The 25,171-nt window shown below is 47.1% G+C and overlaps 1 long non-coding RNA gene across 3 annotated transcripts in view; it reads right to left on the bottom strand.

Moving 5' to 3' along the window:
- Positions 1-2,696: 2,696 nt before the first annotated feature.
- Positions 2,697-25,171, bottom strand: part of LOC115092179 — an 81,770-nt gene continuing 59,295 nt past the window's right edge. For all 3 annotated transcript variants that reach the window (XR_003856927.1, XR_003856926.1, XR_003856928.1), the window contains exons 3-6: positions 17,154-17,180; positions 16,446-16,473; positions 5,034-5,116; positions 2,697-2,960 (exon numbers count right to left, since the gene is read on the bottom strand). This is a non-coding gene — a long non-coding RNA (uncharacterized LOC115092179). The remainder of the gene's footprint in view (positions 2,961-5,033; positions 5,117-16,445; positions 16,474-17,153; positions 17,181-25,171) is intronic.

Genomic DNA, 25,171 nt, shown 5'->3' with positions numbered 1-25,171 from the left:
CTCGCCACTAGAGCATAACAGGGGGCAATCTAAATTCATCACCACTGCCTCAAAGGCTTGCTTAAGAATAGCCTCAATCCTTCTATCATGTACATCCTTCAAGGCTGCTTGTCCCTCTATAGCAGAGCTTCACAAACCTGTCCTGGGGAACCCACAGCAAGTCGTGTTTTCAGGATATCCATAATGAATTTGTATACCATGGAGACTCAGTATATGCAAATTTATATCATGCATATTCATTGTGGATATCCTGAAAACCCGACTAGCTGGGGGATCCTCAGGACAGGATTGGGAAGCCCTGCTCTATGGAGATAGTCGTCCACTTAGGAACAGCAAAGCATCTACTTTGGGAAAACACACAAACGCTCTCTCACAGCCGGATCCAGGGGATACAGGCCTTCCAATGTCTGACCCCCTTTAAAATTTACCTCTGGGGCATCGCATTCCAGATCAATCAATTCCTGAATGGCATCCATCACAGGAAAAAACAAGAGGCTTTACATAAGGAAATCAAAATGGGATTCTTCCTCTGCTCTGCCCTAGCATCTGAACCAGGGATACCCAGCTGTTTCAAGGTCTGGGAAATCAGAACCGGCAGTTCATCTCTATAAAAGAACCACAGCATGGTTTAAGTATAAGATATAAGAACATGCATACTGGGTCAGACCAAGGGTCCATCAAGCCCAGCATCTTGTTTCCAACAGTGGCTAATCCAGGCCATAAGAACCTGGCAAGTACCCAAAAACTAAGTCTATTTCATGTTACCATTGCTAGTAATAGCAGTGGCTATTTTCTAAGTCAACTCAATTAATAGCAGGTAATGGACTTCTTCTCCAAGAACTTATCCAATCCTTTTTTAAACACAGCTATACTAACTGCACTAACCATATCCTCTGGCAACAAATTCCAGAGTTTAATTGTGGGTTGAGTGAAAAAGAACTTTCTCCGATTAGTTTTAAATGTGCCACACGCTAACTTCATGGAGTGCCCCCTAGTCTATTATCCGAAAGAGTAAATAATCGATTCACATCTACCCGTTCTAGACCTCTCATGATTTTAAACACCTCTATCATATCCCCCTCAGCCGTCTCTTCTCCAAGCTGAAAAGTTCCAGCCCTGCAGGAATTTCCCCATCTTCCAGGGAATCAGGATGAACCTCATCATCATTGCCATACGGATTCCTGTAAAGAACTCCTGCAGACAGCCGAGGCAAGCCACGCCGCTTAAGCTTAGAATTGGAAGAGGGAGGAGCAACTGGCTGAGAGACCAACTGGACAGAAATGGGGGAAGCATAGGACTGTGCCTGAAGAAAGGCTTGTAAGCCTTGAAAAAATTCCACCCAAGAAAAAGCAGCCAGGTCCAGACCAAGCTCAGAAGGAATTGGAGCTGGTCCCACAGAACTGCCTTCGCCAGTCAAGGGAGAACAAAGATCTGGCATATTTCCAGCCAGAACCATAACCAGATCATTAGAATGAAAGGATCCAGGTTTAGCAAAATCCAAGGAAGTCAACTCTCCCTGAGCATCTGAACAGCGCTTACACAGGTTAGAAGCCAGGTCAGGCTGAGAAGCCCTAATATGACAGGCAACACAAACAGAAAGGCACTTAGGCTTCTTGTTTATCGGCGCCATGAGCAGCAGTAATCATGTGTTCAAATGGCTCACGCTCAAAAAAAATAAGTGCGGCAAGGTGCACTCACTACCAGTGCGCGCTGCTGGAGTATATCACCACACTCAAAAAAAGGTTATGTGCACAAAAGTCACGCAGCACGCACAACACACACACACACACACACACAGCCGATGCATTGCGTACACCCACGTCCTCTAGAGGGTGAAAACGCCGCTGTAGCCTACCACATAGCGTGCCGACAAAAGCCTACCGCGGGGCCTAGCCCACCTGGGCTGCTCAACCCGCAAGGCTGCCCAACTCCCCTTACCCCAACGGGAACGAGAACATCAGGATGGTGTGCCGAGCACGAATACCGAAGGAAGGCCTAAAAACCCCCTAAATGTCTCTGTAGGTAAAAGTTTTTTCTTTTTTTTTTTTTGAAAACTTACCGGCGCTCAGCACTTACCAGCTGAACACAGACTGTCTCCGGCTGCAGGGGCTGAGGGCATCTGCCGTCACTGCCGCACTCTGCCTTTCAGCTATTCAAGCAGCTAAGTCCACGCCGGGAACCGGCTACCGGGTCCAAGGCAAATCTGAGGGGCCACGGAAATCACTTCAGGAATTCTCAACAGGGGAAGGGACCACTAGGTATCACCGCAGGAAAGCAGGGCTTTCTTTTTCTGAATTTAAAATTTCGCCTTCCAAAAAGCTCAAAGCAATCTCCATAGGGAGATGCACGTCCACCATCTGCTGGAGACCGAGAAAACTAGAGGCTAGGGCTCTTCATACTGTGACATCAGCTTGCTACGTCTCCATCTGCTGGCAGGGGAGCATAAACCCACTGGTCCTGAGTCCGTCTGTCTACACGCTAGGAAAAAACATATACACACATTTATATTGGACAAGTCCCTGACAGACTTGTCAAACTGTCTCATATCTAGATATAAATTTCAAATCAGGTAAATACTCTTATCGATGGAAGACAACTGCTAATATAAAAGGACTCCCCTGCATTTGGGTATATATATATATATATATATATATATATATATATACACACACACACACACACACATACATATTTACATATGGGCAAAACCTCAACTCTAGGAGTCTTCTTTCCGTTACTCACTATAGTAACTTCAGCAGAGGAAAAAGGAGGGGGGCATACACATTCAGGGTAACAGATCTCTTCCATGTGGGCAATGGATTCAGTACCTCCTTCCTCTCTCTTTTTTTCTTTGACCTCAGCTGTTTCCTTCCCTTCGTGTGTAGGATGTTGCTGCTTTTGCTTCCTCCCATCACGGGACCCAGGCAGGATGCTAGCTTCTCTCCTGCGATTTCATTTGGCTGCGATTATTTTAGAAATAGATTTTTATTTTTTTTTTTAAGTGTATCATCTCATAAACCAGGTAAACATAACTTATTTGAACAATCCATAACTATTCAGCAAGCCACAGACAATATGAATCAGTACTTAGCTATGTGATAGAAGGTTGGTGAAGTGTAATGTCTAGATGTAGGTACAAGGCCATGTGTGTGGTAGCTCTCCAGTTTGTAATGTACCTTTCCTTTGCTGTTATGTGTTTCTGGTTGTGAATTATTTAAGGCAGGAGATCTCTCTATTGTGAGACAGATAAGCATCCTAGTCTCTATCCCCCTACCCTGTGAAAGAATTGTTCCTCCTTGATGTTCAGTGCTACTGCTAAGGCAAAACCATGCAAGACAATTTCCTTTGAATTTTTTGGATTTCTGCATAAATGTGAGCCTTCCCAAATGTCTATATAATATTTTCTAACTTCTTTTAATTATGACAGTGTTATTTTTCCAAACTGTAACTCAGTAGGGGTTGGTTCCAGGCAAGCTGGAAGCCCAAAGGAGCAGAGAAAACTGCTAGGTCAAAAAATAATTAAAAGGAGAAATTACTATTTACCTAATAGTTTCCTATCCTTTAATAAGGACAGGTGGATCCAGAACCACTGGGTTAGACATCTTTACCAGCAGATGGAGATGGAGGAAAGCAGACAATCCGATGGAGATGGAGGAAAGCAGCCAAGCCGCACATTTTACTTTAAGAAATTAGCGCCTACCCAAAAGGTAGGCGCTAGTTTCTGCCAGCACCGGGAAAGTGCACAGAAAATCTGTGCACCCTCTGATTTAATATCATGGCGATATTAAGTCGGAGGTCCCGAAGAGAAAAAAAAAGTTAAAAAAGAAAAAACAATATTAAATGGGCCGGCGGCTGTAGGGCCGAAAACTGGACGCTCAATTTTGCCGGCGTCTGGTTTCCGAGCCCGTGGCTGTCAGCAGGCTCGAGAACTGGCACCAGCAAAATTGAGCGTTGGCTGTCAAACCCGCTGACAGCTGCTGCTCCGGGCTAAAAGGAGGCGCTATGGACGCGCTAGTGTCCCTATCGCCTCCTTTTGCCCGTTTCTACCGCACCACCTAATTTAAATACTGAATTGCGTGCACCGGCGAGTGGCTGGTGCCCACGAAGGGAGAGTGGACGTTTTCCGCTTTCCCGCGGACTTTACTGAATCGGCCTAAAAATGATTACAAACAGATAAACATTCCAGCAGTCCACCAACAGGAAAACACTGAGCTCAAAGAGTGTAATAACAATAGTCTAAGGACTAGAGCAGTGGTTCCCAACCCAGTTCTGGGGGCCACCCCAGCCAGTCGGGTTTTCAGGATATCCACAACGAATATGCATGAGAGAAAATTTGCATGCACTGTCTCCATAACATGCACATTTTTTCTCATGCATATTCGTTGTGGATATCCTGAAAACCTGACTAGCTGGGGGGTCCACAGGACAGGCTTGGATACATAAGAACATAAGAAATTGCCATGCTGGGTCAGACCAAGGGTCCATCAAGCCCAGCATCCTGTTTCCAACAGAGGCCAAACAAGGCCACAAAAACCTGGCAATTACCCAAACACTAAGAAGATCCCATGCTACTGATGCAATTAATAGCAGTGACTATTCCTCAAGTAAACTTGATTAATAGCCGTTAATGGACTTCTCCTCCAGGAACTTATCCAAACCTTTTTTGAACCCAGCTACATTAACTGCACCAACCACATCCTCTGGCAACAAATTCCAGAGCTTTATTGTGCGTTGAGTGAAAAAGAATTTTCTCCGATTAGTCTTAAATGTGCTACTTGCTAACTTCATGGAATGCCCCCTAGTCCTTCTATTATTCAAAAGTGTAAATAACCGAGTCACATCTACTCGTTCAAGACCTCTATCATATCTCCCCCTCAGCCGTCTCTTCTCCAAACTGAACAGCCCTAACCTCTTCAGCCTTTCCTCATAAAGAGCTATTCCATCCCATTTATCATTTTAGTTGCCCTTCTCTGTACCTTCTCCGTCGCAACTATATATTTTTTGAGATGCCACTGGACTAGAGTAATACTTACTAGTAACCCCTGGAATGCGCAGCCACACAGGACAGAAGCACAACCATCCGGCAGCCAGGGCGAGAAGGTGGATCCACCTTGTCCTTATTAAAGAAAAGGAAATCAAGTAAAACAAGAAAAAACAGTAACTACAACTGGCATCAACCTTAAGTATTACAATTTCAGAAATTTAATATGAAGCCCTCCTTTAAGATGAATTAATACTATTTTTGTTACTTTCCTTTTTTTACATCTTTCCCTTCTCCCCCTCTTTCACCCCACCATCCCCCTCTACCTATCATTTCACTATTGTTATTGTTTTCTTCTTTTGCAACTATGTATAATTTATCTGATTGTTGTTTTGATTCTGTAAATCGTTGTGATGGCTAAACCAAATGACGGTATATAAAAACGAATAAATAAATAAAAATAGTAGTAATTTCTCCTCTCTTAGCATATGGATAGGTGGATCCAGAACCAATGGTATATGTACCAAAGCTACTCCTGAACAAGGCGGGAGGCTGCCCGTAGGCCAATCAACACCACACGTGCAAAGTTTGTGTTCTCCCAGGCCTGCACATCTAGGCGGTAATACCTGGAAAAGGTGTGTAAGGAGGACCATGTCGCAGCACAGCAAATGTCAACAGGGAGACAACAATCTAACCTCTGCTCATGACACTGCCTGAGCCTTGACCTGACTAGGTAACAGCCGTTCAGCATCCACAAAGCTTGCTGGATTAAGGAGGAGGTCACAGCAGAGTATCGTAGCCCATGCTGCTGGCTCACCCTGTTTACTCTCCCTGTGGAAAACAAACAGGTGATTTGTCTTCCTGAGAGATTTAGAAACTTCCAAATACCTAAGTTACGTCTTGACATCCAAGGGCCTTAACTGGCAAATTCCTCCGCATTTCTTTCCCTGTCCAGAGACGGCAGGGAAAATGACCGATTCGAGTTAAAATCTGAGAACACTTAGCAAAAAAGGAGGAACAGTATGCCGCTGTATCGCTCCCGGAGTCACCTGTAGAAAGGGCTACCGGCAAGACAAGACCTGCAGTTCGAAAACCCTACGTGCCAAATTGCCACAAAAAATGCCGTTTCAAGGTCAGTAACCTCAAGGAAAGGCTACGCATTGGTCAAAAAGTAGGGCCTGGCAAAAAATCCAAAACTAGATCAAGATTCCACAAGGGCACCGGCAACAGCAAGGGGGGGGGGGGGGGGGGAATGGGCCACATCTGGATGAGTCAACAAGGGTCCACGATTCACTTGACCTTGAAGGCAGGCTAGAACTGCCACCTGTACCTTTAATGAATTAAGGGCCAACCCTTTATTCAGTCCATCCTGCAAAAATTCCAAAATGAGCGGGATTCTAACCGAAAGTCTGAACCCCTCGATCTTCACACCAAGCCTCAAACACTTGCCAAAACCGCACATAGGCTAAGAAAGTGGAGAACTTTCTCGCTCATAGCAAGGTGGCAATAACTGCAGCAGAATATCCTCGCTTCAATAACCAAGCTCTCTCAATGACCATAGAGTAGGACAAAACAGAGTCGGATCTTCGTGAAGAACTGGCCCCTGCCGAAGCAGATTCTTGTGAGCCAGAGAGGAGAGTTCACCAGGATCCTTCGCAAATTTGAATATCAAGGTATTCTGGGCCAATCTGGTGCCACCAGAAAGACTATCCCTTGTGTGACTCTCGATCCTCCACATCAATCGATCCAACATGGGCCACGAAGGAAAGGCATACAGTATCTTGTCCTCCAGCCACTCCTGCATGAGGGCATCAATGCCCAGGAATTTTTTTCTCTCTCCTGTGACTGAAGTGAGGAATATTTGCACTGCAAGAAGTCACCAGCAGGCCCAGAAATGGAAGGTCCCAACAATCCACTATGAACTGGAATGCCTCATTTGACAACTCCCATTCTCTTGGATCCAGACTGTCTGCTGAGAAAGTCAGCTCTTACATTTTCTTTTCCCACAATGTGCGAGGCTGAGATCTCCTGAAGATGCACTTCTGCTACCTGGGCTATTTCCTGCGACTCTTGCTGGCTCTTGGTTCCTTCCTGCTGATTGATGTATGCCACTGTCATCACACTGTTAGACATTATCCTGACTGCTTGACCCTGCAATCAGTCGTTGAATCGCAAGCATACCAACTGGATGGCACGGGCTTCTAACCGATTGATGCCCCAGAGACTCTTCTGTACTCCAGCATCCCTGCACTGTCAACTCCTGACAGTGAGTTCCCCAACCCTGGAAGATCGCATCTGTCATGAGTTATTAGCCAGTCCGGTGATCTTAGGGAAACCTCCATTCCTAGATGATCCGCTTGAAACCACCACTGCAGGTGTATGCAGATCTCCATTGGTAGGTGGAGCCAAATTGAATAGTCCTGAGACTGTGGGTTTCAACGAGACAGCAGAATGCGCAGAAGAGGATGCATATGTGCCCTCGCCCATGGCACCACCTCCATGTTGCCGCCAATCTGTGTACTGTAGATAAGACCACACTATCTGACGTCTCGTATTTGTTAACAGATGCACCTATGCCATCAGTTTGATTGCTGCCCTCTGGCAGGAACACCCTGCCCTGCTTCATGTCGAACCAAACAAACAGAGATACTCCAGTGATTGTGATGGCTGAAGACTGCTCTTATATACAATCCACTAAGGAGTGCAAGAAGACTATAGGTCCAATAGTTTCATCTTCAAATATATTTATTTTAAACGTTCAAAGGAGCCACTCCTATTTTTAATTCATGCACAAGTAAATGACTGCTTCAGGGTCCCCTGAAGCAGTCATTTACTTGTGCATGAATTAAAAATAGGAGTGGCTCCTTTGAACGTTTAAAATAAATATATTTGAAGATGAAACTATTGGACCTATAGTCTTCTTGCACTCCTTAGTGGATTGTATATATGAATTGTGGAGTGCAGCATTGCTCCTTCTTTATATTTGAAGACTGCTCTTAGCCAGATTCACCACCCAACCTAGTTCCTACAACAAGGAAATCACCCTGTGCGAGACCCAAAGGTTCTTCCAGACTCTTGGCCCAAATCAGCCAGTTGTCTAAGTACGGGTGTACTAGAATCCCAACCTCTCTCAGCTCTGCCGCCACCACAACCTCGGAAAAAATTCTGTGTGCGGTGCCCAAACCAAAAAGGTAGCTCTTGAAACTGATGACACCCCAAAACAGTGAAACACAAATAGGTTCTCTAGCCAGATGGTAGTATAAAGGTACACCTCTGACAAATCCAGAGATGTCAGAAACTCCCCTGACTGTACTGCATTATCACTGAGCGCAAGGTTTCTATGTGAAAACGAGTCACCTGCAAATAACTGTTGACTGCTTTGAGAACTAGGATGGGGCGAAAAGAGCCTTCCTTCTTGGTCAACAAAATAAATGGAGTATTGGCCCATATTTTCTTGAGATGTGAACACTGGAACCATAGCTCACAGGCTGTCTTAATGTACACTCCACTGCCTCTCTCTTCTGCAGAGTTGAAGGGAGACACCATAAAAACGTCCCAAGGAAGATTGTGAAACTCTAGCGCATAGCCATTTATCACTTCTAGAACCCAATGCTCTGATGTGATCTCGACTCACCTCCAATAAGGGAGAGGCAACTTCTCCCCTGTTCCCAGGAGTGGGTCAGCACACCTTCATTGGGAGGCTCAGGGTACTCCACCACCTGAGCCTGTGCCTCATCTGGGCTGCCTGGGACGAAAAGACTGAGACATACCCAAAGGTTGAGTCCTCGGAAAGGCCACTCCTCTGTAGGATTGAAAATGTTTGAACCCCTTATTATGTTGAAGGAGCACAGCATCTGTGTCCTTATCCTTTAATAACAGAGGAACCTGGGACTCACCCCACTTATTGGCCATTTTCTCCAGCTCGCTCCCAAACCATTTAAAGAGCAATATTGAAAGGTCAGACTTCAAGGTTGTATCGGCCGACCAATTTCTCAGCCATATCTGATGCATGGCCGCTATTACAGAAGCCATCCCTCTGGCCGAAGTGCGGGCCAAATCGCAGCCTGCATCTGCCAAAAATGCGGCTGCTGGTTCCATCACTGCCCTGGAATTCACACCAGATTCAGATTCAATGACCTCCTAACCTCCGTCCTTGAGAGTGAAGTAATCTAGAGCGAGCCACCAGGGAACAAACAGGAAGCTAGCTGCAAATTCATTGTTGCAAAAGTCTGCTTAAGGATAGCCCTAATTCTCCTATCCTGTGCAACCTACAAGGTCGCTTCCCCTTCTACAGGGAAAGTCGTTCGTTTGGTAATGGCACACACAAGCACAGCCACCTTCAGAGAGCGCAACTGCTCTCTCACAGCTGAATCCAGGGAGTACAGTTCTTCAGAGACTTGTCCCCCTTTAAAATTAGCTTCCGAGGCGCCCCATTCAAGAACAATCAATTCTTGAATGGCCTCCATAATAGGGAAGAAACAAGAGGCTCTACAAAAAGAAATCAAAATGGGATCTTTTTTTGACTCAAACATGGATTCAACCCCTGGAACTCCCAGCATCTTTAATGTCTGGGAAATCAGAGTTGGTAACTCATCTCCATGAAAGAAACACAACATAGTTCTATACGGCTCCAATCCCGGAGGAATTTCCCCATCCTCCAAGGAGGAAGGATCGGCTTCATCATCCGTGCCACCTGGGTCCCTATCGGGGAGGCCCACAGCAGATCTAGGTATATTCACTTACCCACAGCACCTGGCGTGCAAAAATCCAGAGCCTGCGATCCTGACCTGTCAAGATTGGCCAGGGCAGAGGACTGCATCTAAAGAAAGGTCTTGCAGTCCAGGAAAAAAATGATACCTAAGAAAAGGCAGAGAGATCCATGCCAAAACCAGGGTGAGGCTCCAAACAGTGCTGACACAAGTTAGAGGGAATGCTAAGCTGGGATATCTAAATATGAAAAGCAACACAAAGGGCAAGGCGCTTAGATTTCTTTGTTATGGGCGCCATCAGTCATTACGCCCTAACAAGCATCTGATAAGAGTGCGCCCAGTTGTGTTTGCGCTGGAAAATACTAGGCATTCAACACTGTGCCTTGATAAGCACATAAACTGAGCTCCCATAAGGATGCTCAGATAATGCTCGTAAATAAGCACGTGCGTGTACAACTGAGCACCTGGTAGGCACTCCTATGCTCCCACCTAGATGCCCAACCTGGATGCACAAGCACGAAACGACAGAACTGAAGAGGGCAGTCTTATGCAGAAAAAAAATGCAAAAACGTTGCTGCGGTCTACCATGTGGTGAACAAGACAAACCTGAGAGCGGGACCTAGCCAAAAAGGGATGCTCAACCCGCCCACGTCCCCTAAGCTCCCCCAGAGACGGGAACGACCATCTGATCGGCGCGCTGACCATGGAGATCGGGGGAAAGAGGAAACCCTACTTAATTCCCCTTCTCTTTCCCTTTTCTTTTCAATTACATAGAAACACAGAACTGATGGCAGAAAATGACCAAATGATCCATCCAGTCTGCCCAGCAAGCTCATGCCAACTGCTGCACTTTGCAGGTTACCCCCTGTGCTTATCAGTTTACCAGACCGTAAAAGCAGAGAACACAAAAAATATCAGGCTTAGTGATAGTAAGCGCCGCATCAGCTAGTTACCCCCATTGTTTATTTCCCAAACTGTAAAAACTGGGCCTTCGTTGGTTGCCGTCTGAATCCAATTCTCCTTTTCTCACTGCCATTGAAGCAGAGAGCAATGATGGAGTTGCATTAACAGTATCAAGGCTTAATTGTTAAAGGTAGCAACTGCCACACCAGAAAATTACTTCCAGTTACCCCTATGCACTCTAATTTCCAACATCTAGCCTTTAGGGATCCACAGTGTTTATCCCATGCCCCTTTGAATTCCTTGACAGTGTTACATTATCTTCGGTCCACTAACCAGACTGTAACAGTTTTACCTTGAGTTGCCCTTGAACTACGGCCAGATACCCAGTCAAGGGTGTAATCCAGTACCCCTGGGATGATCGTTTGAGGAAGGTGGTCCAGATCCGTTTTGCGCACCATTTCCGATCTTTCCAGGTACCGTACTAGGAGTCTGCCGAAATTTAGATGGCGAAGAAGGCATAAGTCTTCCGAAGTCCTTTTGTTCATCCGGAGATGGTAGCAAGATGGTTTGGTTCAAGTGGAACTCGAAAACCACTTTCGGTAGGAAGGAGGGGACGGTGCGCAGTTGTATAGTTCCAGGTGTGAACCTAAGAAACATTCCCGACAGGATAGAGCCTGTAGTCCGGAGATGCGACGAGCTGAACATATTGCCACCAGGAATGCAGTCTTCAATGTTAAGAGGCGTAGTGACAGACCGCGTGTTGTTCTGAAGGAAGCCCCAGCTAGTAAGTCTAATACTAGATTGAGATTCCATAGAGGCACCGGCCACTTTAGGAGTGTCGGAGTTGTTTAACCCCTTTCAGGAAGCGGGACAAGTCTGGATGGGTTGATAGCCGGATACCGTCCACTTCTGCTCTGAAGCAAGCCAGTGCGGCTACTTGGACCTTGAGGGAGTCGAGACATAACCCCCTTCTTCATACCGTCCTGTAGGAACTCCAGAATCATGAGAATCTTGGCTGTCCGTGGGACAATCCCGCGGTCCTCACACAAGGCTTCCAATACTCTCCAGATCCTTATGTATGACAGGGATGTGGGACTTGCGCGTTCGGAGCAGGGTGTCAATCACAGCCTTTGAGTAACCGCGCTTCTTCAGACGCGCCCTCGAGAGAATCGAGCCCTGCCGGAGAAGGTCCCTGTGTGGAGGTAGGCACAGAGGGTTCCCCGCAAGGAGTCTTTGCATGCCTGCGTACCATGGTCGTCCTGGCCAATCCGGGGCTACTAGTAGAACTAGTCCCCTGCCCAGACGTGGCCATGGGGGGAAAGCATACAGTAAATCTTCTTCTGGCCAAGTCTGGACGAGAGCGTCGATTCCTTGGGATTGTGGCTCTCATGTGCAGCTGAAGAACCTGGGACTTGGGCATGGAGATGGGTGGCCAATAGATCCATGGCTGGGAGGCCCCAGCGATTTACTATCAGTTGGAAGGCTGTGGTCGACAGCGTCCATTCTCCTGGGTCCAGGCTCTCTCTGCTGAGGAAGTCTGCTGAGACGTTGTGTTTTCCTGCGACGTGGGTGGCCAAGATCCCTTATAGGTTTATCTCCGCCCATGCCATGAAGAGGGTCTATCCCCAGAGACACCTGCTGGCTCTTGGTTCCTCCCTGGCGGTTGATGTAAGCAACCGTTGTCGCATTGTCCGACATTACTCGAATTGCTTTGCCTCGGAGTCTGTGGCTGAATTGCAGGCACTCTAGTCTGACTGCTTGAGCTTCCAGGCAGTTTATGTTCCATTCCGCCTCTTCCTTGTTCCACTGTCCCTGGGCCGTCAATTCCTGACAGTGGGCTCCCCACCCTCGCAGGCTCGCATCTGTGGTGAGCAAGATCCAGTTCGGTGGGGATAGGCTTACTCCTCTGCTTAGGTGGTCCTTCCTGTTGCCACCACAGGAGCTGAGAACGTTCCTCTGCTGGTAGTTGGAGGCAGTGGGTTCCATCGTGACAGTAATGAGTGCTGGAGTGGTCGCATATGGGCCCTTGCCCATGGGACGACCTCCAGGGTTGATGCCATGAGGCCGAGGACTCGAAGATTGTCCCATACCTTGGGGCGTGCATTGGTCATCAACCGTCGTAAATGTTCCATCAGTTTCCTTCTCCTCAGAGGACGGAGGAAGACTTTGTTCTGTTTGGTGTCAAAATGGGCCCCCGGGTACTCTAGTGATTGAGAGGGCTGCAGACTGCTCTTGCCCGTGTTCACGACCCAACCGAGTTCCTGCAGTAGGTTCTTGACTCTGATGGTCACCTGCCGGCTCTCATCCGAAGACTTTGCCCTGATTAGCCAATCATCCAAGTAAGGGTATACCAGAATCCCTTCCTCCCTCAGTGTTGCCGCCACAACCACCATGATTTTGGTGAAAGTTCTGGGGGCGGTTGCTAGGCGAAGGGTAGCGCTCGGAACTGGTAATGGTGACCCAGTATCGCAAAGCGCAGGAAGCGCTGGTGATCCTGATAGACTGGGATGTGAAGGTAGGCTTTGAAAAGGTCCAGGGAGGTTACAAATTCTCCTGGTTGTACTGCCATTATTACGGAGTGAAGAGTTTCCATGCAGAAGTGTAGAACCCACAGATGACGGCTGACGATCTTGAGGTCCAAGATGGGCCGGAATGATCCTTCCTTTTTGGGAACGATAAAACAAATGGAATAGCGCCTTGTATTTTGTTGGGACGTGGGAACCGGAGTTATTGCCTTCAGACTGAGTAGTCTTGTTAGAGTGGTTTCTACTACCAGTCTCTTGGAGTGGGAGTGGCAGGGTGACATCATAAATTTGTCTCGAGGGATGCTGCAGAACTCCAGAGTAACCTTCTCGAATAATGATTAGAACCCATTTGTCTGAAGTTACCTCGACCCATCTTTGGTAGAAGAGGGCAAGTAGACCCCCTATATCCTCTTCTTGTGGATGGGTCGGCCCATTCTCCTTATAGGGCACGGCTGGAGCCTGCACCTGGGCCTGCTCCCCTCTTGGTCGGTCTGTTCCGAAAGGGCTGGGACCTTCCGTAGGGACAAGGTGCCTGGAACTGTGAGTTCCTGTAGGGTCTAAAGCGCTGCAATCCTCTGCCCTTGGTTCTTCTGGGGGAGGGACGCTGAGATCTTTTATTCCTATCTTCCAGTAGCAGAGGCATTGGGGATTTGGCCCATTTGCTAGCTAACTTCTCCAATTCACTTTCGAACAAGAGATCCTTTTATAAGGCATTCTTGTGAGATTCGCTTTAGATGTCTCGTCCGCAGACCAATTCCGTAGCTAGAGTTGTCTTTTGGCTGCCACTACCGAGGAAACGCCCCTGGCTGAGGTGCACACCAGGTCTGAGCTTGCATCCTGGAGGAAAGCTGTTGCAGGTTATATCGTCTCATCAGTATAGGTTTCGGAGTTATTTGCCTCTCTCATGTGGAGCAAGTAGGAACATGCCACCAGTGCGCAACAGGAAACAATCTGCAGTGTCATTGCTGTTGCGAAGGCCTGCTTAAGGATGGATTCCAATCTTCAGTCCTGAGTGTCCTTCAATGCAGCCCCTCCCTCAACAGGAATTGTTCGCTTTGAGACAGCACAGACCATAGTGTCCACTTTCGGGAAACACAGGCATTCCTTGGTTGCTGGTTCTAGGGGGTATAGGGCTTCCGAGGCCCAATCCCCTTTGAAGCTGGCTTCCGGGGCATCCCATTCCAGGTCAATCAGTTCCTGGATGGCTTCCATCATTGGAAAGTAGCATGAGGCCTTATGAAGGGACACCAAGATGGGGTTCTTCTTTGGTTCCGCCATAGGGTCCGTGCCAGGAATACCCAGCGTCTTCAGAGTCTGGGTAACAAGGGCTGGTAATTCGTCCTTGTGGAAGAAGCGAAGCATGGTTCGGTATGGTTCCATTCCTGAAGGGATTTCTCCTTTTTCCAGGGAGTCGCTCTCATCATATGAAGTGTCTGGGTCCCTGCTAGGGAAGTTCTTGGTTAAGCGAGGCATGTCTCGAGGCATCCGAGCCGGGCAGATCTTGTGCTTATGGCATTGGTTGAGCCTGAGGTGCAGCTGGGGCTGATTGCGCCTAAACGAAGGCTTGCAGCCCTTGGAAAAATTCCAACCAGGAGAAGGTCCCTGGGTCCATGTTAATCCTAGGGGGAGTCTGAGTAGGGGGCCCCAGAGGTGCCCTCCTGTGGGGAAGCCATCTCGGAGATGCAAAGGTCTGGGGAGCTATCATCCGTAGTTCCGGAACCATCTCCCAACAGTAGGGGACCAGGCTTTGGTTCCCCCTGGGCTTCTTCGTAATGCTGACACAGGCAGGACTCCAATTCAGGCTGCGTGGCTCTTATGTGGCAGGCTGTGCAAAGAGTGCCTTCTGGCCTTTTTGGATGCCGGTGCCATTGTCTATGGGTTTGCGCGCGTGCAGTTGTAAACGCTGCTGTGCGTGGTTATATGCATGGCTGTGCTCAGTTGTGCTCGCAGCTATGCGCGCGCCTATATTGGATGCGCGCAAGTTAGGCGCCTCGGCCACCCGGCCTGCCCCGCGTGTACCGCCGGTCGAGAAGGGAAGATGGTGCAGATGACCCCTTCGCGTAAGATGGCGCCCCCCCCCCCCCGAGGGTCTCCACATGTGTGGACCCTTGCACCGGATCGGGGCCTAGCCCAAGCAAGTCTGCTCAACCCGATCGGTACTCTCTTCTAACCTCGACAGGGATGGATTCGGTACAGCAATCCGAGCTCTGGAGATCAGAGACTTGAATCTAAAGATTTTTCCTTATCTGGTCTCTGTGCTTACCGATCATGTACTGGACAGTCTCCAGCTGCAGGGGGAGAGGGAATTACCTTCACCGCCACGCTCGTTTCTGCACTCGTTGCCTTTCAGCCACACTGGGGGCTAAGTCCATGCTGGGAACGGGCTGCTGGACCAAGTCACACCTCTGAGGGATATCGGAGATCACCTCAGGAATTCTCGACTGGGGGAGGGACCCTTAGGTATCACCGCAGGAGAGCGGGGCTCTATCTTCCTTAAGGTAAATTTTGTTTCTTCTTTGCTGTAATTCTTAACACTATTCTAGTGTGTGGGATAGTGTCCGCATCTGCTAGGAGACAAAGATGAAGAGCTGAAGAGCTGAGGTTACTGCAGGGGTATATCTAGAGTGACGTCAGCTTTGAAATCTGACTACGTCTCCCATCTGCTAGCAGAAGAGCACAATACCCATTGGTCCTGAGTCCATCTGGCTATATGCTAGGAAATATACATTTTTTGACCCCAAACAAGCTGAGGGATTTCATCAACACTAGATGTGCTTCTACTTCCCAACCACCATAGTGTGTCTGGCTCATTATGAGAAGGTAGTGCAAGATCAGGTTGAGACAGTATTATATTCTCTCTTTTGCTTGATTAATTAGGTTTTTGCCATAAGACCTATTGCTGCCCCCCCATTAGGTATCTGAAGTCTTGTGGATTTTTACAATTTGTCTTTTTCTCTTTTTTGTCTTCTTATATATTCTATATTTATAATGACCCAATGCATCTTTCAAATATGTTTATCTTTGGACATGTTTAAAAGTCAAATAAAAATAAAGTAAAAAAATAAAGATCAAAAATCATTTTTAGAATTCTTCAAAAAGAAGAGTCCTAGAGATGCATTTAATTGGTTCCTTAATTTGTGTGCAAAGTCTTTTAATTACCTTTATAATAAAAAAAAAAAAATAGATGAGAGTTAAATTCTCCACCATACCTCAAACATGCTTCATAAAAGGAATATCAAAATACCTTTCAACTACTGGGAATAAGGCAAACCCTTATAATTGTGAGTTGAAGGGTCATATTAACTAAACAGAAAAATCTCTTTTCACCTTTAGGTACGGAAAGGATGACTCAGGTCTGAAATGGAAACAGACAATGACAGACAATGAATGTGGATCTTTGCAATGAATGCAACAGATTTGGCAACTAATTTTATTAGTACCTTTTTTAGTGTTTTTGAGCATAATTTGTGGCTTTTCACTTTTCATTGTATATTGCTGTTTATTCTTCTACTAGTGAAAAGCAATAAAACATTATGTTTAGAATAAGAAAAAGTGCCATTTAATTTGATAGGTGTGTACACCACTAAAATGGTTAAGTAAATATAATCCACTTTGGAGCTAGTTATGCTGAAGCACTATATGCACATTCTAACTCTCCAATTTTGCCTCAAGTATTTGACTTCATTCCTTTTTCTGGTACTCTACTGCCATATGTAAAACCCAGCAGAGAGGAGCAAGCAGACAAGTTAGGGATAAAGTTTTCTTCTGATCACAAGTGTGCATGCAAGAGCAAAGGAAAAAGCTGGAAACAGATTCATAGTGACCAGATCAAAGAACACTTTTTGGGGCTGCTGTAAAGGCATTAGGCATACTAGGCAAACTTTACAGCCTTATGCACCCTCCCTCCCCTCCATCACATAGCTTCCTCACATATGATTAAAAATTATCTGTTATTTTAAATGCATTTTACATGAAAAAGGACATTCAAAGTACACGGAGGTAAAATATCACTTACAATATGTATATCATATTTACCTGCACTGCTATGCCAACCAGAAAAGCCTGTTTAAAAAAAACAAAACAGAAAAAGAAATTTGGAATCCATGTGTGTTACGTGTATTGGGTGTGGGCTTGGCCCTCAGAAATCCATAAGTAAATGGAATTACAATTACAATACAATAAATCACAGAAACAAATAGCACTAACTATCAGCACATAAACAGCAACACCACCACCTGTGAAAAGGAAACACTGAAAATATTACACCATGCCCTAAAATACCAATACACCTCCTATTAGGTAAATAGAACAAGCCAAGGTGCTTCAGATCCTTACACAGAAAATGCACCTTGGTCACACATGCAAAACACAGACACCCCCTCACTAAATACAGAATAAAGAGCATCAAGTATAAAACAAAAACTGAACTGGAAACTGCACCAGATTCTGTATGCAGTGCAGCAACAGAAAAAAGCAACTTTGCTTACCGTAAACGGTGTTTCTGTAGATAGCAGGATGAATTAGCCATGCTGTCATGGGAACTGTCAATCAGGGCCCAGGAGGCAGAGCTTCCACAGAGAAAGACAGTTTTGCTCTGTGCGGCTGCGTGTGAGTTTGCGCGCAGGAAATAGATCTCCCCTCAGTAGGTGATTAAGCAGTAGATGAACGAACGTAAGGTACGCCATGTCGACTTTCGAGGGAGGTGGGTGGGTCAGCATGGCTAATTCATCCTGCTATCTACGGAAACACCGTTTACGGTAAGAAAACTTGCTTTTTCCCCGTTGTTAGCAGGGCTGAATTAGCCATGCTGTCATGGGAGTCCATAGCTACCTATCACGCCATGTGTGTTTTGTTTTTTTTTGCGTGATGATATTGTAGCAGAAAGTCGACTAGGTATTAAGATGTCCCAGAATGAAGTATTGCTTTACCCATCCTGGCATAGTCTGCTGATTGCTGATCTAGGCAATAATGGAACGTGAATGTATGAAGGGAGGACCAGGTAGCCGCTTTGCAAATGTCAATGGGCTGTATATTCCTCAGATGAGCTATGGAGGTTGCCATTGCTCAGACCTGATGAGCATTTGGGTGTGATGCAAGAGTTTCCATTTGTTGTAGCAGAACTGAATACATTGTGCTATCTGGAAATGGTTCGTTTAGCTACCGGTGTTCCCGGAGCATTAGGATTGAAAGAGACAAATAACTGTGAAGCTCGTGTTTGTGAGTGTGTCCTCTCCTTATAGTATGCTAAGGCACGTTTACAGTCTAAGGCAGGGGTGGGCAATTAATTTTCCCATGGGGCCGCATGAGAAATTGGGATGGTTTTAGAGGGCCGGACTAATATAATTAACTCAGTTCTCAAGAGCCCTACTTATGAAAAGATAGCAGTTTACCACCAATGCATGTCCTCTGAGAAAACACAACAAATAAGACCGATACAAACGCTTACATGCTAGCAAAATATCTCATCTCGGTAACAGACACAGAACCGACCTAACATACTCCCAGGATCTGTAGTAATGCACATAAACTAATCCACACACAGTTACACCTGTATTATGGAATACAAAACAGGAGCAACCCTATCTATGAAAAGGCAACACCACAAATATTAAATTAGGTCCTAAAAACCAATACACCTCTTATTAGGAAAACAGAACTAGCAAGCACTATAGATCCCCACACAGAAATAATTGTAAAACTATACTAATAAGCAGAATAAATGTTTCAAAACAGCTATGAACAGAATAACATCCAACAATTAAAAACTCATAAAAACTATTAAACATTCTCCAAACACCAATAAAATATTTCAAAAAAGCAGACTTCACACAATTAAAATGGCAGTCAAGAAAAATAAACTTAAAAAGCCACCTTTACTTACCCCCTCCAGCAGCTCTCCTACTCCCCTTCCCTGCAGGCCGTGGCACACACCAGAAGCAGCAGTAGAAGCTAAGCTCTATACTTATGGTCCTCTTCCTTAGTGCCCATGTCTCTCACACACACACACCATACCAGTCATGCCCCCATGACCAGTTTCTGTCTCTCACACACCAATCATCTCCCAAACAGTCTTTGGCACACACACACCAGTCACCTTCCTGAACAGTTTCTCTCATGCCATACACACACACACACACAGGCTTCCCACTCCTGTGTTCTACTTACATATATGGGCTTCTCACTCTCATAATCACTTTCTCTGTCTCTCTCTCTCTCTCTCTCACACACACACACACACACACACACACACACACTCTCACCAGTCTCTCACTCCCATGCTTGTTCTCTCCACATGCACAGGCTTCTCATTCCCATAATCACTTTCTTTCTCTCTCTCACACACACACACACACACACCAGTCTCTCACTCCCATGTTCTCTTTCAGATATACAGGCTTCTCCCTCCCATGATGTGTCTCACACACACCCAGGTTTCTCACTCCCACTCTTCACATGCACAGGCTTCTCATTCCCATAATCACTTTATTTCTCTCTCTCTCACACACACACACACACAAGTCACCTGATCTCACTCATGCATACACACACAGGCTTCCCCCATTCCCAAGTTCTCTTTCAGATATACAGGCTTCTCCCTCCCATGCTGTCTCACACACACCCAGGTTTCTCACTCTTATGCTCACTCTCCACGTGCACAGGCTTCTCATTCCCTGAATCACATTCTCTCACATTCACACACACCAGTCTTTTTCTCTCACACACACCGTCACCTTACCAAGCAGTCTCTCTCTCTCTCATGCATGCACACTCACCCAGGTTTCTCACTCCCACAACACCAGGCTTCTTACGCTCATGCTTTCCCACAAACCCAGACTTCTCACTTCCATGCTTTTTCTCTCACACACAGTCACCTCCCTGACTAATGTCTCACACTCTCACATACACATCAGTCATCTCCCTGAGCAATCTGTCTCTCACATACACACACACACATCAGCTCTCTGACCAGTCAATCACACACAGGCTGGCTGGCTGCTTCTCTCTCTCACTTCCTCTTCCCCCCCCCCCCCGAGCACAAATGGGAGCTGCAGCAGCCCCCGCAGGCCAAGAAAGAAGAATCCCATCGGCCGCGGGAGGCTCATGCTGCTGACTCCTTTCTCAATTACCGGCTGCTTCAATTGCTCGGGGACCAACGCTGCAGCCGACGCGGCACGGCTCTTTCTCCTTCCTGCGCACCGCTCCGTGTATCACTTCCTGTTCCGGGTCACGGGAGGGGGGTTGCAGGCGCGGGAAGAAGAAAAGGCCAGCCGCGGGTACCACAGAGAACACCGCTGCCGTTCCCACTGGGCTTGAACGTGCTGACAGCCCAGCGGCAACGGCAGCGGGAGAGACCGGGAGCGCGCGCTGCGGACCGGCAAAAAACTCCCGCGGACCGGTGGTTGGGGACCCCTGAAAAAGACCACGAAAGGCGGAACTGTGACATATGTAGGAAAGAAACTCGAGCGAAGGCACGCTGCCCGATTGGCCGGTGCTGGGCAAGGCTTGCCCAGCACCGGCCAATCGGACAGCGTGCCTTCACTCGAGTCACTCCCTCCTCCCCACCGGACGCTGTAAAAAAAAAAACAGTTCATTATCCGCTCCCTCGCTCCCCGATTGGCCGGCCAATCGGGGAGCGAGGGAGCGGAGAATGAACTGCTGCCTTCCCTCTGCAAGGGAAGGCAGCGTGCCTCATTCTCCATCTGCTCTCAGCAGTGGGCGGGCCGGTCACAGACCGTAGGCGGGCCGGATTCAGCCCGCGGGCCGCCCCTTGCCCAGGTCTGGTCTAAGGTGTGCAGAGCACTTTCTCTCTCATTGTGATGTGGTTTAGGAAAGAACGTCAGAAGTTCAAATGACTGATTGAGGTGGAATTGTGAAACCACCTTTGTAAGGAATGATGGATGAGGTCGTAGGACAGCTTTATGGGGATAAAATTGAAGATAGGGGTTATAATGCACCAAGGCTTGTAACTCACTAACTCTGCGTGCTGAGGTCACTGCTACCAGGAAGACTACCTTCCATGTGAGGTATTTAATGTGGTCAGAGTCCAATGGTTCGAATGGTGGTAGCATAAGCTGTTCCAATATCAGGTTTAGGTTCCATGGTACTGGAGGTATGGATAAAGGCGGTCAAATTTTCGAAAGACCTTTGATTAAGTGAGATACCAAGGAATGGAGTGAAATAGATTTCATCTCAGCGCTATTTCAGCCTAACAGATGAAGTCGCTAGGCCAGCTTTGTACAAGGTGTGAAGGTAATCTAGAAGAAATTCGGGTAAACAATCTAAGGGATGAAGGCCCTTGTCTAAACACCATGCTGAATATATATTCCACTTGAAGCGTCAATTCCTTCTGGTGGACAGTTTTCTGGATTCTATCATCTTCTGTGCTTCAAAGGATATGCTCTGTTCAGCTAGGAAGAGCCGTTCAACATAGATGCTGTCAAGTGAATGGAGGAGGGCATTTGATGCAGGAGAGTCCCTTCCTCTTGTGTTAGGAGATCTGGTTGATCCGGCAGGGGAATTGGATCCGCTATGGAAAGATTTAGTAGGTAGGTGTACCACGGTTGCCTTGGCCAAGCTGGGGTTATCAATATTAGGTGTGATGCATCTTGTATACATTTTTGAATTGTCCTTGTTTAGAGAGGTATCGGAGGAAATGCGTAAAGCAGGCTCTGTGTCCAAGGGAGGAGGAACGCATCTTGCGCCATCCGATGAGGACTTGGCCAGATCAAACAAACAAACAAACAAGGCAGGCACTTTTGCGTTCTCCTCCAAGGCGAACAGATCCATCATTGGTACTCCCCATTGAGCAAAAATTCTTTGCGCGACCTGGTGGTTGAGGGACCATTCATGAGGATAGAATATTCTGCTGAGCTTGTCTGCCCAGGTGTTGATGACTCCCGAGAGATATGTTGCTTGTAGATGTATGGAGTGTCTGTGTGCCTGCTCATAGATGTGAAGTGTCTCCTTGCAGAGGGACCATGAACCAGACCCTCCTTGTTTGTTGATGTAAAACATTGCCACCTGATTGCCGGTGTAGATCATTACACGGCGACCTTGAAGGTGAGGAAGAAAAGCTTGTAGCGCATTGCGAATAGCTCTGAGCTCTAGTAGGTTGATCTGTAGATTTTGTTCTTGCAGGGACCATAGACCCTGTGTCTGCAGGTGGTCTGAGTGTGCTCCCCAGCCCTTGTGCGAGGCATCGGTCGTAAGCTCTGTGTTGTGCAGTGGAGTGTTGAAGGTGGCGCCCTTGGTTAGTGTAGGTTTGTTGAGCCACCAGGTGATGTCCTTGGACATTTCTGCTGTAAGATTCACTCTCAGTCTTCTTGGTTGGGAGTGTTGATTCCATTGATGTTTCAATCCCATTGAAGTCGTCTCATATGTAACCTGGTATTGGGGACCGTGTACATGGCCGCTGCCATGTGACCCAGCACCATAAGGATCTGATACGCTGAAGGGCGTTGCATCATTCTGAGGGAATATAGAAGACGTATCTCCTCCAGTTGCCTGCCTTCCGGTAGGAAGGCTCGGCTGCGAGTGGTATCCAATTGAGCTCCTATGAACTGTGGGATTCGTGTTGGGGTTAAAATAGACTTCTGGTAGTTGTTGACTAATCCTAATTGGTCTAAGCTCTTGGTCAATTGATGTAGTTGCGTTAAGAGCAACGAGGGATTCAATGCCAATAGGAGCCAGGCATCGAGGTATGGAAAAATCCTCATTCCCTGCTGCTGGAGGGATGCTACCACCATCGCCATGCATTTTGTGAAAACTCTGGGGGCCGACGACAGGCCAAAGCGAAGAACAGTATATTGATAATGGTTGTTCTGGAATTGGAACGACAGGTAACGCTATCAGGGCAGGTGGATAGGGATGTGCGTGTAAGCATCCTTCAAGTCTATGGGAGCACATCCAATCGTTGGGTTGGAGGAGTGGTAGTATTGATTTCAATGATACCATCTTGAATTTCTCCTTTACCATATAAAACTTGTTCAATTCCTGGAGGTCTAGGATTGGTCATAGGCCACTGGACTTCTTGGGAATTAGAAAGTATGGAGAATACAGCCCCTTGTTGAGTGCCCACATGGGAATGGTATGACTGGCCCGTTGTTGAAGTAAGGACACTATTTCTGTTGCCAAATGGGGTTGATGGAGTTTGGGACCCCCTGCTGCTATATGTGGGAGCGGGGGTTTTTCCAGGAAATGGAGTTGATACCCATTCTGTATTATGTCCAGAACCCAACGGTCAGAGGTTAGATTTTTCCACTTTGTAAAACATGCTGTTCGTTGTCCTGGTGGAGTGAGCCATGGTGATGGCGAAGGAATCTCTAAAAAGACTGTGATGGTTTGGCTGGAGCTGCAGGTTGCTGGCTCTGGTTCCGACTGGATCTAGGGCATCCTCTTCCTTTCTGAGTTTGCTGGTGTTGCAAGCGTTGTTGCGGCTGATAAGAGGGAAGCCGACAGGAGGAGTAAGGACTGAAGGGTCGATGTAAATATGTTTGTCTACGCTCTCCTGTGAAGTAGCGTCGTGGTGTAGTGTACGCTGGGAGGGGGGACAGTCAAAGACTGCACAGCCACTGATTGCTCCTTGAGATTTGCTACTGTCTCTTGAAAACGAGGTCCAAATAAATTGTCACCATTACACAGTAAATTGACTAGCTTGGCATGGACGTCCTCTCGGATTGCACTCGCTCTCAGCCATGCCATTCGGCACGCCGCAATGGTCGTTGCAGAGCACCTGGTTGTGGTTTCAAAGGCCTCATGCACCATTCTGAGCAAGTGCCGAATACCTTCCTCAATATCCTGTATTGGTTTGGACGTGGTTGGATCAGAGAGTTCTGAAGTAAATAGCTGACCTTTTATCGCCTGTACGCATTCGAACAAATATTGCATGATATAAAACTGATGTTGGTGAATGTGTGCTGATAACATTGCCGATTGGAATGTGTTCCTTGCAAATTCATCTAGTGAGCGATGGTCCTTCCCTGGGGGGTGCAGAGGCATGTAGTTTAGTTTTCTTAGCCCTCTGCATGGCTGATTCCACCACAATGGAAGTGTGTGGAAGCTGTGGCAATGAGTAAAGGGGTGACTGTTTCATATGAAACTTTAAATCCGTCTTGCAGGACCACTGGCACCCCAGTGTATGGGGTTTCCCACAACTTCTCTAAGACGGAGTCTAGGACCTTGTGGGAGGGCAATGAAGTAGGCTCTGCTGGTAAGTCGAATATCTTTAGAAGATCTAAAGTTTCAGCCCTTGGGTCTGATACATTTTGAAAATCCAAGTGTAGAAATTTGGGGTAGGACAAGTCCTCCGGTGGTGAGTATGGCTCTGGAGGATCGTCTGGTGAGTTGGAAGGATAACCAGTTGACGTATCCGGGGTCAAATAAAGTAAGCCTGGTTGGACAGGAGAAGGTATTATAGGAGCCAGTAGCTTGGGACTGGGTGGCTGGGTAATCGGAGCAGGCTCTGGGGTTGGCTCCTTTGATGGAGTGGAATGTGGTGAATTGTCCTTCGAGGAAGGCGGGATGGTGAACGTACTTTGTAGTGTGTTAAAGAATCCCGACAGCGCTTCTGAGAGTTGAGAGAAGGCCTGTTGTGTGTTGGGTGGCATTTGAGGTTTTGTTACCCCTTGTCCGTGTCTTGGGGAGATCGCCGCACTCAGGATGTCTGAGCTATCTCTACCCAGTGGATGTTTTTGTGGCCATAAATCGTGGATTATCTTATGTTTTTTGGTCAAAGATTCCTGTAAAACCTGGGTTCTTTCCCCGTGTGTGGATACGGATGATAAATCAGAGTATACTTGTGATTCCGGAGAAGTCGAAGCAGAATGGAGTGCACATCTATTAGTTCATCATCGGATGTTAGACGATGAGCTGGGGTATGTTCCTCTAGTGGTGACCTAGAAGGTCTAGAAATTTGAGAGCTCGGTCTGGACAAGCTGTGTTGTCTTGGAACCTTAGGTTTAGATAGAGAGGCCTGTTCACGTTCTCCGGAACGAGGTCTTTTGGTCTCCTGTGGTAGACTGGTCCCAGTCCCCATCGATTTTGATTTAAAGTGT

Source organism: Rhinatrema bivittatum, chromosome 5 (genome assembly GCF_901001135.1).
Source record: "Rhinatrema bivittatum chromosome 5, aRhiBiv1.1, whole genome shotgun sequence".
Lineage (NCBI taxonomy): Eukaryota > Metazoa > Chordata > Amphibia > Gymnophiona > Rhinatrematidae > Rhinatrema > Rhinatrema bivittatum.
This window is presented reverse-complemented; position numbering and strand designations above follow the sequence as displayed.